Source organism: Equus przewalskii, chromosome 24 (assembly GCF_037783145.1).
Source record: "Equus przewalskii isolate Varuska chromosome 24, EquPr2, whole genome shotgun sequence".
NCBI classification, from domain to species: domain Eukaryota; kingdom Metazoa; phylum Chordata; class Mammalia; order Perissodactyla; family Equidae; genus Equus; species Equus przewalskii.
This window is the reverse complement of record NC_091854.1, coordinates 10,175,445-10,190,605: the sequence shown is the minus strand read 5'-3', so window position 1 is coordinate 10,190,605 and position 15,161 is coordinate 10,175,445.

Below are 15,161 nucleotides of genomic sequence, written 5' to 3'. Positions count from 1 at the left end.
ATAACTTCAATGAAAAAAAAAAAACTTCCTAAGTAGCTAAACCAGATGCTAAAAAATTTTAAAGAGCTTAAAAAATGATCAGTCATTAAATGGTAAACAGTTTTTTGTAACTGCATCTTTTATCAGTTAGGCCAATATTCAAACCAAATACTTTGAATACTTACTATATGCTGCAGCATTCAAAGAGAAGCAAGAAAGAAACAAGCATCATAATTCCTATGAGATTTTACTCTAGATAAATGCATCTATTGCCTTCCCCATCCCCCACGCCGAGTCCCATCCTCCCAAACCATGTAAATGTTTCTTTGGTTTATCTTCCTTATTTTCAACCATTGTCTAGTGGATCATAGTTTTCCAGAGTCTCATGACTTAGCTCTGTCTACAACTATCCACCACTCGAGACAATAATAGAAAGTTCTCTGAGTCTTTTTTTATTATTGAGAGATAATTGACATATAGCATTGCATTAGTTTTAGGTGTAGAAGACAATGATTTGATATATGTACATATCACATAATGATTACCACAATTAGTTTAGTTAACATCTATCATCACACATAGTTACACATTTTTTTTCTTGTAATGAGGGCTTTTAAGATCTACTTTCATAGCAACTTCCAAATCTGAGATACTGTGTTAACAATAGTCACCCTCCTGTGCGTTACATCCCTCAGACTTATTTATCTTATAACTGGACATTTGTACCTTTTGATCACCGTCACCCATTTCACTCATACCCCACCCCCTGCCCCTGGCAACCACCAATTGGTTCCCTGTCTCTATGAGTATGGTTTTTTTTTGTTTAATTTCCTTTTTGTTTTTTAGATTCCACATATAAGTGAAATTATGCAGTATTTGTCTTTTTCTGTCTGACTTATTTCACTCAGCATAACACCCTCAAGATCCATCCATGTTATTACAAATGGCATAATTTTCTTTTTATGGCTGAATAATATTCCTTTGTGAGTATACACCACAAATTCTTTATCCATTCATCCATCAATGGATCTGAGGTTATTAACATGTCTTGGCTATTACATGTAATGCTGCAAGGAACATGGGGGTACAGATATCTTTTCAAGATAGTACTTTCCTTTTCTTCAGATAAGTCCCCAGTAGTGGAATTCCTGAATCATATGGTAGTTCTATTTATAATTTTTTGAGGAACTTCCATAATGTTTTCCATAGTTGCTGCACCAATTTATATTCCCACCAACAGTACACAAGTGTTCCCTTTTCTCCACATGCCCACCAACACTTTTTTCTTATCTTTTTAGTAATGGCCACTCTGACAGGTGTGAGGTGATAGCTCCCTGTGGTTTTGATTTGCATTTCCTTAATGATTAGTGATGTGGAACACCTTTACATGTACCTGTTGGCCGTTTGTATAAGTTCTTTGGAAAAATGTCTATTCAGATCCTTTGCCCATATTTTAATTGGATTTTTTTCAGTTGAGTTCTATGAGTTCTTTATGTATTTTGGATATTAACCTCATATACAATCTGAAAATATTTTTTCCCATTCAGAAGGTTGCCTTTTCACTTGGTGGATGGCTTCCTTTGCTGTACTTTGCTTCCTTTTAGTTGGACGTAGTCTCACTTGTTTAGTTTTGCTTTTGTAGCCTTTGCTTTTGGTGTCAAATCCAAAAAATCATCAGCAAGACTGATGTCTAGGAGCTTATGTCCTATATTTCCTTCTAAGAGTTTTATGATTTCGTGTCTTACATTCAAGTTTCTAATCCATTTTGAGTTGATTTTTGTGTATGGTATAAGATAGTGGTCCATTTTCATTCTTTTGCACTGGCTGTATAGTTTTCCCAACGCCATTTATTGAGAAGGCTATCCTTTCCCCATTGTATATTCTTGGCCCCTTTGTCATAAATTAATTGACCATATTTGTGTGGATTTATTTCTGGGCTTTCTATTATGTTCCATTGATCTATGTATCTGTCTTTATGCCAGTACCATACTGTTTTGATTACTATAGCTTTGTAATTAGTTTGAAATCAAGAAAAATGATGCCTCCAGCTTTATTCTTCTTTCTCAAGAGTACTTTGGCCATTTGGTGTCTTTCGTGGTTACACACACATTTTAGAATTGTTTGTCCTATTTCTGTGAAAAATATCATCACAATTTTGATAGGGACTGCAGTGAATCTGTAGATTGCTTTGGGTAGTATGGACACAATATTAATTCTTCCAATCCATGAGCACACAATATTTTTCCATTTATATCTGTCGTCTTCAATTTTTTCATCAGTGTCTTATAGTTTTCAGTGTACAGGCATTTCACCCCCTTGGTTAAACTTATTCCTAGGTATTTTATTCTTTTTGTTGCAACTGGAAATGGGATTGTTCTCTTCATTTCTCTTTCTGATAAGTCATGATTAGTGTATAGAAGTACAACTGATTTTTTATATTAATTTTGTATCCTGCAACTTTATTGAATTTATGAATTAGCTCTAACAGTTTTTTGCTGGAGTCTTCAAAGATTTGCTATATATAATATATCATTTACAAATTGAGACAGTTTTACTTCTTTCTTTCTGTTTTGGATACTTTTTAACTCTTTTCCTTGCCTAATTGCTCTGGCTAGGACTTCCAATACTATGTTGAATAAAAGTGGCTAGAGTGGGCATTCTTGTCTTATTCCTGATCTTAGAGGAAAAGCTTTCAGGTTTCCACCATTGAGTATAATGTTAGCTATGGGCTTGTCATGTATGGCCTTTGTTATGTTGAGGTACATTTACTCTCTACCCACTTTGTTGAGAGTTTTATCATAAATGGATGTTGAATTTTGTCAAATGTTTTTCTATATCTGTTGAGGTTATATGATTTTTATCTTTCATTTTGTTAATGTGGTGTATCACATTGATTGACTTGCAGATGTTGAACCATTCTTGCATGCCAGAAATAAATCTCACTTGATAATGGTGAATGATCCTTTTAATGTGTTGTTGAATTTGGATTTTAACATTTTTGTTGAGGATTTTTACATCTATGTCCATCAGGGATATTGGCCTGTAATTCTCTTTTCTCGTTGTGCTTTTGTCTGGTTTTGGTTTCAGGGTAATGCTAGCCTTGTAAAAGAAGTTTAGAATTGTTTCCTCCTCTTTTATTTTTTGAAAGAGTTTGAGAAGGATTGGTATTAATTCTTCCTTAAATATTTGGTAGAATCCATCAGTGAAGACATCTGGTTCTGGACTTTTGTTTGTTGGGAATTTTGTTTGCTGAACCAATCTCCTTCCAAGTAATGGATCTGTTCAGATTTTCTATCTTTTCATAATTCAGTCTTGGTCAGTTGTATGTTTCTAGGAATTTATGCCTTTCTTCTAGGTAGTCCAATTTATTGGCATATAATTGCTCATAGTAGTCTCTTATGAGTCTTTGTATTTCTGTGGTATTGGTTGTATCATTTCCTCTTTCATTTCTGATTTTATTTTTTGAGTCCTTGCTCTGTTTTTCTTGGTGAGTCTAGCTAAAGTTTTGTTAATTTTGTTTATCTTTTCAAAAACCCAGCTTGTAGTTTCATTGATTTTCTTCTGTTTTTTGTCTCTATTTCATTTATTTCCACTATGATCTTTATTATGTCTTTCTTTCTATTAACTTTGGACTTAGTTTGTTCTTTTTTTGGCTCTGAGAGGTGTAGTTTGTTTATTTGATATCTTTCTTTTCCTTAATGTAGGCATCTGTTGCTGTGAACGCCCCTCTTAGAACTGCTTTGCTGCACCCGATAAGTTTTGGTTTGTTGTATTTCCATTTCATTCGTCTCAAGATTTTTTTTTGATTCCTCCTATGACTCATTGGTTGTTCAGTAGCATGTTGTTTAATCTCCACATATTTGTAAATTTTCCAGTTTTCTTCTCATAATTGATTTCTAGTTTCATACTATTCTGGTCAAAAAGATGCTTGACATGATTTCAGTCTTCTTATATTTACTAGCACTAGTTTTGTAGCCTAAAATATGATCTATCCTGGAGAATGTTCCATGTGCACTTGAGAAGGATGCTTTTGGATGGACTGTTCTGTAAATGTCTGTTAAGTCCGTCTGGTCTAACATGCCATTGCAGTCCAATGTTTCCTTATTGATTTTCTGTCTGGAGGATGTATCCATTGACGGAAGTGGGGTATTGAAGTCCATCACTATTACTGTAGTGCTGTCTTTTTCTCCCCTTAGGTCTGTTCATATTTACTTTATACTTAGATGCTCCTAGGTTGGGTGCATAAATAATTACAAATTCATATCCGTTTATTGGATTGACCCCTTTACCATTATATAATGACCTTCTCTGTCTCTTATTACAGTCTTTGTCTTAAAGTCTGTTTTGTCTGATATTAGTATATCTACCCCTGCTTCATTTTGGTTTCCATTTGCATGTAATTTCTTTTTCAAGCCTTTCACTTTCTGCCTGTGTGTGTCCTTAAAGTGAAGTGAGGGATTGGCCCCATGGCTGAGTAGTTAAATTTGCACACTCCACTTTGGTGGCTCAGGGTTTTGCCAGTATGGATCCTGGGTGCGGACATGGCACTGCTCATCAGGCCAGGCTGAGGCAGCATCCCACATGGCACAGCCAGAGGCACTCAAACTAGAACATACAACTATGTAGTGGGGGGAACCATGACTTTGAGGGGAAGGAGAAGGGGAAAAAAAAGATTGACAACAGTTATTAGCTCAGGTGCCAATCTTAAAAAGAAAAAAAGCTGAAGCAAGTCTAGTGGAGGCAGCATATAGTAGTTGGGTCTTGTTTTTATCCATTCAGCCACTCTATGCATTTTTTTATTGAGTTATTGATAGGTTACAATCTTGTGAAATTTCAATTGTACATTAATGTTTGTCAGTCATGTTGTAGGTGCACCACTTCACCCTTTGTGGCCACCCCCCACCCCACCTCTCCCCTGGCATCCACTAAACTTTTCTTAGTCCATAATTTTAAATTCCTCATATGAGTGGAGTCATACACAGATTATCCTTCTCTCACTGGCTTATTTCACTCAACATAATTCTCTCAAGGTCCATCCATGTTATTGCAAATGGAATGATTTTGTTCTGTTTTGCAGCTTAGTATTCCATTGTATATATGTACCACATCTTCTTTATCCATTCGTCTGTTGATGGGCACTTAGGTTGCTTCCACGTCTTGGCTATTGTAAATAATGCTGCAATGAACATTGGGGTGCATAGGACTTTTGGGATTGCTGACTTCAAGCTCTTTGGATAAATACCCAGTAGTGGGATGGCTGGATCATATGGTAGTTCTATTTTTAGTTTTTTGAGGAATCTCCATACTGTTTTCCATAGTGGCTGCACCAGTTTGCATTCCCACCAGCAGTGTATGAGGGTTCCTTTTTCTCCGCAGCCTCTCCAACATTTGTTGCTATTAGTTTTAGATATTTTTGTCATTCTAACGGGTGTAAGGTGATATCTTAGTGTAGTTTTGATTTGCATTTCCCTGATGATCAGCGATGATGAGCATCTCTTCATGTGCCTATTGACCATCAGTATATCTTCTTTGGAGAAATGTCTGTTCATGTCTCCAGCCCATTTTTGATTGGGTTGTTTGATGTTTTGTTGTTGAGTTGCGAGAGTTCTTTATATATTATGGATATTAAGCCCTTGTCAGATATATGACTTGCAAATATTTTTTCCCAGTTAGTGGGTTGTTTTTTTGTTTCAATCCTGTTTTCATTTGCCTTGAAGAAGCTCTTTAATCTGATGAAGTCCCATTTGTTTATTCTTTCTATTATTTCCCTTCTCTGAGAAGGCATGGTGTCTGAAAAGATCCTTTTAATACTGATGTCAAAGAGTGTACTGCCAACATTTTCTTCCAGAAGCCTTATGGTTTCAGGCCTCACCTTTAGGTCTTTGATCCATTTTGAGTTTATTTTGGTGAATGGTGAAAAAGAATGGTCGATTTTCATTCTTTTACATGTGGCTTTCCAGTTTTCCCAGCACCATTTGTTGAAAAGACTTTCTTTTCTCCATTGTATGCCCTCAGCTCCTTTGTCAAAGATAAGCTGTCCATAGATGTGTGGTTTTATTTCTGGGCTTTCAATTTTGTTCCATTGATCTGTGCACCTGTTTTTGTACCAGTACCATGCTGTTTTGATTACTGTAGCTTTGTGGTATGTTTTGAAGTCAGGGATTGTGATGCCTCCCATTTTGTTCTTTTTTCTCAGGATTGCTTTAGCAATTCGGGGTCTTTTGTTGCCCCATATGAATTTTAGGATTCTTTGTTCTAATTCTGTAAAGAATGTCATTGGGATTCTGATTGGGATGGCGTTGAATCTGTAGATTGCTTTAGGTAGAATGGACATTTTAACTATGTTTATTCTTCCAATCCATGTACATGGAATGTCTTTCCATCTCCTTATGTCGTCATCCAATTCTCTCAGAAAGGCCTTGTAATTTTCATTATATAGGTCCTTCACTTCCTTAGTTAAGTTTACCCCAAGGTATTTTATTCTTTTTGTTGCGATTGTGAATGGTATTGTATTCTTGAGTTCTTTTTCTGTTGGTCCATTACTGGAGTATAGAAATGCTACTGATTTATGCAAATTGATTTTATACCCTGCAACTTTGCTGTAGTTGTTGATTATTTCTAACAGTTTTCCAATGGATTCTTTGGGGTTTTCTATATATAAGATCATGTCGTCTGTAAACAGCGAGAGTTTCACTTCTTCCCTCCCTATTTGGATTCCTTTTATTCCTTTTTCTTGCCTGATTGCTCTGGCCAGGACCTCCAGTACTATGTTAAATAAGAGTGGTGATAGAGGGCATCCTTGTCTTGTTCCTGTTTTCAGGGGGATGACGTTCAGTTTTTGCCCATTGAGTATGATGTTGGCTATGGGTTTGTTGTATATGGCCTTTATTATGTTGAGGTAGTTTCCTTCTATGCCCATTTTGTTCAGAGTTTTTATCATAAATGGCTGTTGGATCTTGTCACATGCCTTCTCTGCATCTATTGAGATGATCATGTGGTTTTTATTCCTCAGTTTGTTGATGTGGTGTATCATGCTGATTGATTTGCAGATGTTGAACCACCCCTGTGTCCCTGGTATGAATCCCACCTGATCCTGATGTATGATTCTTTTGATGAATTGCTGAATTCTGGTTGCCAAAATTTTGTTTAGAATTTTTGCATCTATGTTCATCAGTGATATTGGCCTGTAGTTCTCTTTTTTCGTGGTGTCCTTGTCAGGTTTTGGTATCAGCGTGATGTTGGCCTCATAGAATGTGTTAGGAAGTGTTCCATCTTCCCTAATTTTTGGAATAACTTGAAAAGAATATGTATTAAATCCTCTCTGAAAGTTTGGTAGAATTCCCCAGGAAAGCCATCTGGTCCTGGGGTTTTATTCTTTGGGATATTTTTGATTGCTGTTTCAATCTCTTTCCTTGTGATGGGTCTGTTCAAATTGTCTGCCTCTTCTTGAGTGAGCTTCGGGAGATTGTAGGAGTCCAGGAATTTATCCATTTCCTCTAGGTTATCCATTCTGTTGGCATATAGTTTTTTGTAGTATTCTCTTATAATCTGTTGTATTTCTGCAGAGTCTGTTGTTATTTCTCCTCGCTCATTTCTGATTTTGTTTATTTGAGCTTTCTCCCTTTTTTTCTTTGTAAGTCTGGCTAGTGGTTTGTCAATTTTATTTATCTTCTCAAAAAACCAGCTCTTTGTCTCATTGATCCTTTCTACTGCCTTTTTCATCTCAATAGTATTTATTTCTGCTCTGATTTTTATTATTTCTCTCCTTCTGCTGACTTTGGGGCTTCATTTGTTCTTTTTTCTCTAGTTAAGTTAGGTGTGCTTTAAGGTTGCTTATTTGGGATTTTTCTTGTTTGTTAAGATGTGCCTGTATTGTGATGAATTTTCCTCTTAATACAGCTTTTGCTGTATCCCATATGAGTTGGTATGGCATGCTATCATTTTCATTTGTTTCCAGGTATTTTTTTTATTTCTTCTTTAATTTCTTCAATGATCCATTGCTTTTTCAGTAGTGCGTTCTTTAGTCTCCACATCTTTGTGCCTTTCTCAGCTTTTTTCTTGTAATTAATTTCTAGCCTTATAGCACTATGATCTGAGAAGATACTTGTTATTATTTCAATCTTTTTAAATTTGTAGAGGCTTGCCTTCTTTCCCAACATATGGTCTATCCTAGAGAATGTTCCATGTGCACTTGAGAAGAATGTGTGTTCAGCTCTTTCAGAGTGGAGTGATCTATATATGTCTATTAAGTCCAATTGTTTTAGTGTTTCATTCAGCTCCACTATTTCCTTGTTGATTTTCTGTCTGGATGATCTGTCCATTCATGTGAGTGGGGTGTTGAGGTCCCCTACTATTATTGTGTTGTTTTTAACATCTTCCTTTAGGTCTGTTAATAGTTGCTTTACGAATCTTGGTGCTACTGTGTTGGGTGCATAGATATTTATAAGCGTTATTTCTTCTTGATGAAGTGTCCCTTTGTTCATTATATATTGTCCCTCTGTGTCTCTCTTTACCTGTCTTATTTTGAAATCCACTTGGTCTGATAGGAGAATTGCAACACCTGCCTTTTTTTCCTTGCTATTTGCTTGAAGTATTGTCCTCCACCCCTTCACCCTGAGTCTGTGTTTGTCCTTGGGGCTGAGGTGTGTTTCCTGGAGGCAACAAATTGTTGGATCGTGTTCTTTAATCCATTTTGCCACTCTGTGTCTTTTTATTAGAGAGTTCAATCCGTTCACATTGAGAGTGATTATTGATGCATGTGGACTTAGTGCTGTTAATCTGTCGCTCATTATCTTGTTTTCCTGTGTTTCTTTTCCTGTTTGCTTTAGACTACCCATTTAATACTGCAATTTCTTATGCTGAGTTTCTTAGATTTTTCCTTATTTATGATTTGTGACTCTGTTCTGTACTTTATTTTAGTGTCTACCTTGAAGTTTGTATTTAGAATCTCGTGTATAATATAGTCTATTCTCTGGTGGTCTCTTACTTACTCGACCAATACTGATTTAGACCCTTTGCTCTTCCCCTCCTAAATAATTATTTTCATTTTTTTATTCCAACTCGTCTTATTAATTGGTAGTTAGAGTGCTAAGATCATCCTTGTTTTGGTAGTTTCCTTACCTTTACCCTAATGCTATAATTGAATATTTGCTATCCTGCTCTGGTTCTATCCATCAGTCTCCCTAGTCTGTGGATTGTGTCCCCTTTCTCCCTTTTTTCTTTTTTCAGGCATGAGAGCCTTCTTGAGGATTTCTTGTAATGGAGGGCTTTTGGTTACAAATTCCCTTAACTTTTGTTTGTCTGGAAAAGATTTAATTTCTCCCTCATATCTGAAGGAAATTCTTGCTGGATAGAGTATTCTTGGCTGAAGATTTTTATCCTTTAAAGCTTTGAATATATCACTCCATTCTCTCCTAGCTTGTAGGGTTTCTGTAGAGAAATCCGCTGACAGTCTGATAGGGGCTCCTTTATAGGTTATTCTCTTTTTTTTTCTTACTTCCCTGAGTATTCTTTCCTTATCGTTCCTTTTTGCCAACTTTACTACTATGTGCCTTGCAGTAGGTCTTTTTACATTGACAAATCTAGGAGATCTAAAACCCTCCTCTACACACATTTCTCTGTCGATCCCTAGATTTGGGAAGCTCTCTTCAATAATTTCGTTAAGCACACTTTCTGCTCCATTTTCCTTTTCCATATTCTCGGGAATTCCTATGATCCTTATGTTCTTACTCCTCATTGAATCCATTATCTCTCGGAGATTTTCCTCATTTTTTTAAATTCTTAGTTCTCTTTCTTCCTCTGTCTGGTGCCATTCAGCCTGTCTATCTTTGATTATGCTAATTTTCTCCTCTATGTTGTCTACATGGGCATTCAGGGAATCCGTATTCTGTTTTATCTGGTCCATTGTGTTTTTCATCTCAAGTAATTCTGTTTGATTCTTCTTTATGATTTCAATCTCTTTTGTGAAGTAACTCCAGAACTCGGCTTGTTTCTCTATCTTTCTCTCTACCTCATTGAGTTTTTTGATTATAGCTGCTCTGAACTCATTATCACTTAGTTTACCTACTTCCAAGTCCTCAGGACTTAATTCTGTGTTTTTATTGTTTTCCTTCTGGTCTGGGGCTTTTATAAATTGCTGGATGGTAGAGGAGCAGTTTTTTCGCATGGTGGTAGAATTCAGTTGCAGTTACAGCCTGTCGCCACTAGATGGGGGTCGAGAGTGGCGTGTTATGAGCTCTCCACCTTGGGGCAAGATGGCTGCGCCCACTGGCTTCACTGGGGGGGAGGGGCTGTTACTCACACGCACCGGTCTGGGTTCAGATCAGTTCTGTTCTCTGGTCTCCCAAGGCCCTTGATTTATGGGGTCCCCGTGGACAGAAGCTTTCCCGCCGTCAGCGGGTCTCCACTGAATCAGCGGCAGGAGTCCTGGATGATCCCCCGGTCGCGCGGCCCCTCCCCCGCTCCTTCCCGACCCGCACCGCAGCGATCGCAGACTCTAGGGGAGGGAGCGATGTTCTCTCCTACCATTCCAGCGCCTCCGAGGCCATCTGCAAGGTTATGATCTCCGCCTTCTTGGTATTGTAGGTCTCTAACGAGCTGGCATTATGTTTATTCTCTGAAATTCAGTTCTTCCAATCTTTTGTTGTATTTTGGAGGGGAGAGAATCCCAGGTCAGCTCACCCCGCCATTTTGCTCCGCCCCCTCTCCACTCTATGCCTTTTGATTGGAGGATTTAGTCTATTTACATTTAAAGTAATTATTGATAGGCATGGACTTATTGACATTTTGTTAATTGTTTTCTGGCTGTTTTGTAATTCCTTTGTTCCTTTCTTCCTCTCTTGCTCTTTCTCCTTCTGATTTGATGATTTTCTGTAGTGATATGCTTAGATTCCTTCGTCTTTTATGTATCTACTATAGGTCTTTGCTTTGTGGATTCCATGAGGCTTAAATACAACATTAAAGTTTTAGTAGTCTATTTTAGGCTGATAACTTAAGTTTGAATGCATTCTAAAACTCTACATTTTTAGTCTCCCTCCCTACATTTTATCTTGGCTTTTTAGGTTTAGGTTACATTTTTAGGTTGGTTTTGCTGAGGAAGATTAGCCCTGAGCCAGCATCTGTGCCAATCTTCCTATACTTTATATGTGGGTTGCTGCCACATTGTGATTGATGAATGGTGTAGGTCCAGGCCTGGGATCTAAACCCATGAACCCAGGCCACCGAAGCAGAACACTCCAAACTTGACCACTGTGCCATTGGGTTGGCCCCTACATTTTGTGTTTTTGATGTCAAAATTGGCATCTTTTTATCTTGTGTATCTATTAACAAATTATTTCAGCTGTAGATACTTTTACTACTTTTGTTCTTTAACCTTTCTACTAGATTTATGTCATTAATCCACCACTATAACAACATTAGAATATTCTGAATTTGAGTATATAATTACCTTTACCAATGAGATTTATAGTTTCATGTTTTCTTGTTTCTAATTAGCATCCTTTTATTTCAGCTTAAAGAAGTCCCTTTAATATTTCTTGTAAAGACAGTCTAATGTTGATGAACTCCTTCAGCTTTTGCTTGTCTGGAAATTTTTTTATCTCTCCTTTAATTCTGGAGGACAACTTTGCTGGATACAGTACTCTTCTTTTCTTTTCTTTTTTTTTTAAAGATTGGCACTTGAGCTAACAACTGTTGCCAATCTTTTTTTTTTTTTCTGTTTTATCTCCCCAAAATCTCCCCTGGTCCATAGTTGTATATCTTAGTTGCAGGTCCTTCTAGTTGTGGCATGTCGGATGCCACCTCAACATGGCCTGACGAGCAGTGCCATGTCTGTGTCCAGGATCTGAACCGGCGAAACCCTGGGCTGCCACAGCAGAGTGCACAAACTTAACTACTCGGCCACAGGGCCGGCCCCTGGATACAGTACCCTTGCTTGGAAGTTTTTTTTCAGTGCTCCAAATATATTATGCCACTTCCTTCTGGCCTGTGAAGTTTTTGCTGAAAAGTGTGCCAATGATCTTATGGGGGATCCCTTGTATGTAACAAGTTGTTTTTCTCTTGCTACTTTTAGGATTCTCGCCTTGTCTGTAACTGTTGTCAGTTTAATTGTAATGATTTGTGGTGTGGGTCTCATTGAAGTCCTCTTATTTGGAGCACCCTGGGCTTCCTAGATGTGGATGTCTGTTCTCTTCCCCAGGTTAGGTGTTTTTGACCATTATTTCTTCAAATAAATTTTATGCCCCTTTCTCTCTCTATTCTCCTTCTAGGTCCCATATAATACAAATGTTGTTCCACTTGATGTTGTCCCATAAATCCTTAAAGTATGTTCACACTTTTTCATTATTTTTTTCTTTTTGCTCCTCTGATTGGATGAATTCCACTGTCTTGTCTTTGAGTTCACTTATATTGTCTTCCGCTTCATCTAGTCTTCTGTTGAAACCTTCTATTGGGTTTTTAGTTCAGTTATTGTATTCTTGAGCTCTGTGGTTTCTACTTCATATTTTATTTTATTTTCTATCTCTTCATTGAAATTCTCTTTGTTAGTTCATTATTCTCCTCACCTTGGTGAGCATCTCTATGGCCATTATTTTGAACTCTTTATCAAGTAAATTACTTATCTCCGTTTCATTAAAGACTTTTTCTGAGATTTTACCTTTTTCTTTCATTTGGAACATATTCCTATGTTTCTTCATTTTTCTTGACTTCCTGTGTTGGTTTCTATGCATTAGATAAAACAGCCACCTCTCCCAGTCTTGAAGGAGTGGTCTCGTGTGGGAAACAAACGTTATTGTTCAAACCCTGCTCTAGCTCTTGGTTGTCTCTCAACCTTTTGTGATTGTTCAAGCAGGCTTCTTTGTTCTTAATGGCTCTCAGCAGTTGAGGGTGTGTCAAGACCTGTCAATGTTTCAAAGGGGAGGATCTCAGTCATCACCTAGATGTAAGCTGGTTGGAAGCTGGACCCTTAGGCAGCAGCTTTTAAAGTATTCAGATATACTTCTTTCAGGGGAAGACTGGGAGATGGGAATTTCTGTCCATCTGCTCCCTCAGCGAGACCCACAAACAGCAGAGCCAGGTAGTCAAAGATGTTCGCTGGGCAGCAGTTACAAAAACTGGGGCACCAGATGTGCACAAACTCCTTTCTGAAAGATACCAGTGACCTAGAATGAAGCAGAGAGAGAGAGCTCAAAAATGATGCTCACTGACTTCCACCATCTCTGGAGAGTATTGCTGTTGGCCCCTAGATCTCTTTTAAGTTAGAAACCTGCCCCTCAAGCCAAAGCTCTAAGTTGAGATTCTCAGATATGTTGGAAGTCTCTTGTACAGGATTTCAAAATTCTATTGGCCTCATTTCTTACTCTAGCCTCTGCCGTTGTCACCATTTCAGCAGCTTTGTATAGGTGTCATTGGGTGGTTTCGCACCTTGCGCTGGTGCTTCATATCTTCTGTGCTTTTGTGGTATGGGGCTCTAGCAAGAATTTACTTGACCCTCTTTCACGTACAACCCAGAAGTATAAGAGAGTTCATCTCTATAGGAATGGACATCAATGAGGAAATGCTTTCCAATTTTGTTTTCTGTGTGTTACATTCTGAGATGGATTTGATAAAGTGTCTCAGAAGGTTCTGGAAAGATCACATAGCAATTACCTACAGTACAATTGCCAACACAATAACTTATTCTTTCATTGACCTTCCCTTCCTCCCTGTTTTACTCCCCTGATCTTCTATCCTGACCCCTATATCCTCTCCGGGGTTCATTTTTCTAAAGCCAATTCTTTTCACTCAGGCCTTTGTCTCAGGCTCTGAGTTTGGGAAAACCTACACTAAAACAGGTGGTAATGGAGATCCTAGCAAGCAACCCCTATGGTGTTATTTTGGACTGGATCACTTGCTGCTCGGAGAGGTATAAGGGCTCTATTGGTGGTGGTAAGTGGGGTGGTAAGAATCTCTAACATGTAGGTGAATTAGGATGAGATGCAGGTGGAAGACGAAGCACTGGGTTATGCTGTGGGATTTCTAACAGTATAGGTCCATGGCAATTATAAGAATGTTGGACTTTCTGACTCTTGTTAATTGCTTGGAAAGTCATGAAAAAGAAAATAACAGGCTCACAATGTTCTTTTGGATCCCTAAAATGCCATGTAAGCAGTCCAGCTACCCTGAGACTATCATGCTAGAGAGGTAAAATCTAATGTAGGCACTTTACTTGACATTCCCAGATGAAACCAGGCCTCCAACAATTTCCAATAAGGCCACAGACATGTGAGTGAAGCCATCCTGAACCCTCCAGATTAGTGCATTGATGAACTAAATACCAGTATCTTCAGTTGAAACTCTGTGGAGCTGAAATGTCACCCAGCCAAGACTGACCCAAATTTCTGATGTTGTACATAATCATGAAATTGTTGGCTATAATAAAATATTTGTTGTTTTAAACCACTAAGTTTTGGGATAACTTTTTAAGCAGAAATATATAACCAGAATAATTTATCCTGATTACCACAAGAAACAAGAGTTACTTCTACGTAATGTATGTACAGAAAGAGTATATTTGGAACAAAGAGCATCACTTGGTTTTTCTGTGGTCGATGTTGCACTGGCAATTGCAGTAACCATGACTCAACAAAATCAAGGTAACTAAGGGTTCAGACTTCCTAGGGAGAAAGTTTGGCTTACCCCACAAGCAACTTAGAACATCCGAACTGCTGGCTGAAAGTTAAGGAAATCTAGAATGAGTGGTACAAGAGAAAGACGAAGAATATCAATTATGGTCTCAAAACCTGCTGCTGAAAGCAGGAGATAGCTTTTCCCACTAATCTTCCTTTATGAAATCCTTGTACTTTCCAGATGAGCACACCTTGAAGGAGACTCTGTGATTCACTGGTCTAATGGAGAGAGCAAATTGATCAGATGGTGTTATGAGTTGAAGATGGTGTTATGAGTTTTTCTATATATTTTCGAACTTTTCATGGCCCCATCTCATACTCTAGGTTCTGTTGTGGTAACCAGTTCCACATGGCCAGGACAGTCATCATGCTGGTGAGGACTTTGCCTCAGGCCAGTACCCTATGCCATTTGTTTCCTGCTCTGAGACTTTTCTGATGCTGCAGCCTGGATCTCTCATTAGAACATGCTTAGCACTCATTCTTGCACAAACTGGGAGATAACGCCTGTGGGAACTCCTT